The following is a 4,309-nucleotide window of genomic DNA, read 5'->3' on the forward strand; positions in this document are numbered from 1 at the left end:
AGATGGGATATTAGCGATAGAGCTACAGTCCATGACGGATAGGTCAGGACACCGGATGTTGGTTATATCGAGTAATATAATTGGAATTCTTCTATTACGGAATTCGATATAGGAACACCATATTTGGTTATATCGAGTAATAGGAACAGAGTTCCTTCTATTACGGAATTCGATATAGGAATACCACATTTGGAAACCGGGATCCCTAGACTAAGATGGAGTCTAGTCTGAAACGTGGAGTCATGTATATGTTTGACAGTCTACGATTGTTTATGTTTCAGATTTTGATACATATATCTGTTACATGATTACATGCTTTATATTTGTTTATATGATTGCATGTTTCGTTGATTTATACTGGGATTTATTCTCACCGGAATTATCCGGCTGTTGTCTTGTCTGTATGTGTACATGACAACGGGTGGGACAGGATCAGGGTCCAAGAGATGAGGAGAGATCGTGATAGAGTGGAGACTTCGGACTTGGATGTATATAGGGTTTTGACACTTGATATTTAGATGTTGAACCTTAGTTTTACTGATTTGTAGACCGTACAGGACATGTACTTTATTTTATACTGAGTTGTATATTAGTTGATTTCACTACGTTCCGCATTTTATAAAAAAAAAAATTTAGACCCTGTTTTATAATTGATTAATTAGTCCCAATGATGATTAAGAACTTGATTAGCGTCCGGGTCCCCACAATAACTGCTAGCAATTATCTCATCCAGCAACTCGTATGCCTCATCAGCAATTTTTCTTAAAAGATTCCCACAGGCCGCAACATCTATCATGGTACGATTATAAGATATTAAACCATAATAAAAAGTTTGGACAACTAACCTAAGAGATGTGGGCATCTTCGTAGTAGATCTTTGTAGCACTTCCCTCATAAAGTGACTCCTGCTCAAATTAAGAAAAGGTATTTATGTCCTCTCACAACTTCAAGCTCTTTGATGGAGGAAAATATTTCACGAGGAATGCCTTGGCCGTATCTTCCCAAGTCGTGATTGAACCTACATGCAAACAATTCAACCAAACTTTAGCTTTGTCACGTAAAGAGAAAGGAAACAAACGCAATCTGACATCATCTCAAAAACTTCATTAAATCTAAAAGTTTCGCAAATTTCAAAAAAGTCTCCAATGTGAGTGTTTGGATCATCTAGCACAGTTCTCCTAAACTGGACAATATTTTGAATCATTTGAATAATGGCCGGCTTGATCTCAAACTAGTTCGCCCTGATGGTTGGTCTCACTATGTTTGGATGTGCACTATCAAGTGATGGCTTTGCATACTCCAGTATGCGTATACGGCTTGGCTTTGACTCGTAGGTCTTCATGATGCTCTTCCTCACGCTCGTTCCTGTTCATCATGTCTTTGATCCTCTGTTGTTTTCTTTGTCTGCAGAAGGTTCATTCGATTTCAGTATCAAACTGCTCGAAGTTCAAGTCAAGTGATCTTGGCATACACTAGATAATATATATGAAATAAATACGGAGTGTCAGCTCAAGAGAAATAAAATAATACTAAATAAAATAATTTAAAATAAAATTGTGAATAAACATTCCCCGAAAATGACGCCAAAAACTTGATTCGCCTCCCTTGGATTTATGTGTTAGGTTTTTGTGGCAGTCTCCAAGCTTTCAAGTTGAAACCAATTCAAATAGGGATATTTCCTTCTTTACCCACGTTGGGGCGGTCGAGAATTACCGCCCTAGTGCGAGGGCCTCTGTCCATTGGCTATTTCTCAGCATCTTGCGTTGGGGTTCGAGAAATACCGCCCTAGCGAGAAGTCCTCTGTCGAATTGATTATTCTTCAGCCTCTCGCGCTGGGGTAGTCGAGAAATACCACCCTAGCACAAGGTCCTCTGTCCCAACATCTTTTTGGTTGGTGCTCACACTGGGGCGGTCGAGAATACTCTCCCCAGCGTGAGGTGTTCTGACCTCAGGTTCAGTTTCAGTCGAATTTTCATCTTATCTGCCATTATCCTGCACATTCGTACAACTTGGTGAGCGGTGATCATATGCAATATTTTAAGATAAAATGAACAAAATGCGGACTACATGCAAACAAAATGATGAAATACGTAAATACAACCTCTAATCAGTGCCTGTGATAGAATGGTAGGGCGGACAACTATGGTGAGAGGAGCTGGAATTACAGTCAGCTTCAGCTTCTCTCCGGAATCAGTTATTATTGTAGAAGGGTAGTCAGTTATGGTTTTGGTCTTGAGTTTAGCTGCTGGTAGAACTGATTGAATCGGAATTGCAAGGAGAGATTCCTCATCTCCAGAGGGCAGTAGTCTGAGCTCAGCTCCTGGAGTGGCAGCAGACTTGGTCTTCTGAGATCACGGCTTCTTCATCAATTGAGGAGAGGGGGTCTTCTATGAATCAATGGTGGATAGAACCAGTTTCCTCTTAGATTTTGGAGCAGCAACTGCTTTTGCCTTGACAGCTTTCTTGGGCTTTGCAGCTGCCTCCTCAACTCTAGGCTTCTTTGGCTGAACGATGTGAGCATTTTACACCTTGAATTTAGTAACTGAAGAGGAGGATTCCGGAAGGATTCTTGAGTCCTCAATAAGCCTACTCAGCTAAAGTGCGATAACCTTTGACTTCTTCGTGGATTGCACCATGTTTTTCAGAATTGTGAAGAGAATAGATGACCAGTTTATTTTGATCCCTTTCACAATCGCTATCATCACTTGAATCTTCTCGAATGTTAGGATAGCAAAGGAACCGGCTTTTGCTAAAATGCACTTAGCAACAATATCGGTCAGTTGCTGAAACTCTGGCTTCAGTTCCTTCTCAGGGTCATAAACTTTGGCCATTTTTCCACTGGGTAATAAAATGGTCTGCATCTCTTCAATTTTTGCAGTAGCTATCTTTGACAAACTAGAGAGGCCTTCAGCTTGAAGTTGGAATAAGTTTCTGAAAAATTCTTCATCAACGATCATAAGGTGGTCGTTCACCTTCATTTGGATTTTCCCCCGTCTGTCACTGAGCTGGATTCATAAATAGATAATAATTTTTAAGATTGAATCTCTTGAGTTGCCAGCCCTGGAAAGTGACGAAGTCCGAAAGCTTCAATTTTCTCGAGCATGCTGCGAGCCGAATCATCAGAAATTCCCAGAACCGCTTCGAAATCGATTGAAATAGCGTTCAACAGGAAAGCTGGAATTTCAGATGCCATTTCGATTTGATTTAGCTGTAAAGAGAGAAAAGGAAAATGCAAGTGATTTGCTCTAAAGGATTCAAGAGATAGGAAAATTTGGAAAGTGTGATAACAAATATGATAAAGGACGGTTTCTAAATATGTCTCGTGGCTTTTCAAATTTCGGACACGTCGCAGTCCGTTAGAAGTTTGACCATAATAATAGGTCATCCAACCGTTGCCATTTATTTTTAGAAACTGAAATTGTGTAGTTAAAAAAAAAAGAATTTTAATGTTTGAAATTTAAATTAACAATCACATTTAGTCATTTTTTATTAAGGAACTTAACCAAATTAAATTTAGTCAACTTATGAGATAAGATCAGTTGATTTAATTGCTGATTGATCATGTTGTGACTGACTCAGTTCAATTCATAAACAACTAAAATTTGTCTTATCAGTTGACTCACTGAAATCTATGTTCCCTCTAAATTAATCATCAAGATAAATCAATAAGCCATAAAATATTTCTAAAGTAAGAAAACTTAGTCTCGGGTAGTGGTTTAATGAAGATATCCACTGCTTGTTGTTCAGTTGAGATGTATTCCAGCCTGATGTCTTTCTTAAGAGCATGATCTCTGGTAAAGTGATGCTTGAAATTAATATGATTGGTTTTGAAATGAAGAACTGGATTATATGTAATCGCAATGCAATGGAGCTGGTGTCGTCATAGAATATTGGTGATTTTTTAGCAACCACTCCATAATCTTTCAGTTGTTTCTGAATCCAGAGCAGTTGTGTACAACAACTTCCAGCAGCTAAATATTCAGCTTCAGTTGTAAAATAACAATTTGCTTCTTGCTGAACCATGAGATCAGTCTGTCTCATAGAAACTGACATGATCTACATGTAATTTTGCAATCTAGCTTACATCATGCATAATCTGCATCTAAATATCCAACTAAATTGAAAGATGAATCCTTAGCTTTAACGCCCAAAAAATCAGTATACGTAAAATACATGCATGCAAATGATTTAAATTACTTATTTATTTGATTTAATTGATTTTAAATGCTCAAATGATAATAGTATATGATTGAAGGTCTAATTGCATGATTTCATGAAAACTGAAAATTTTATCCGAATACTCGATAAT

This window comes from Primulina tabacum, chromosome 7, assembly GCF_025594145.1.
Source record: "Primulina tabacum isolate GXHZ01 chromosome 7, ASM2559414v2, whole genome shotgun sequence".
Lineage (NCBI taxonomy): Eukaryota > Viridiplantae > Streptophyta > Magnoliopsida > Lamiales > Gesneriaceae > Primulina > Primulina tabacum.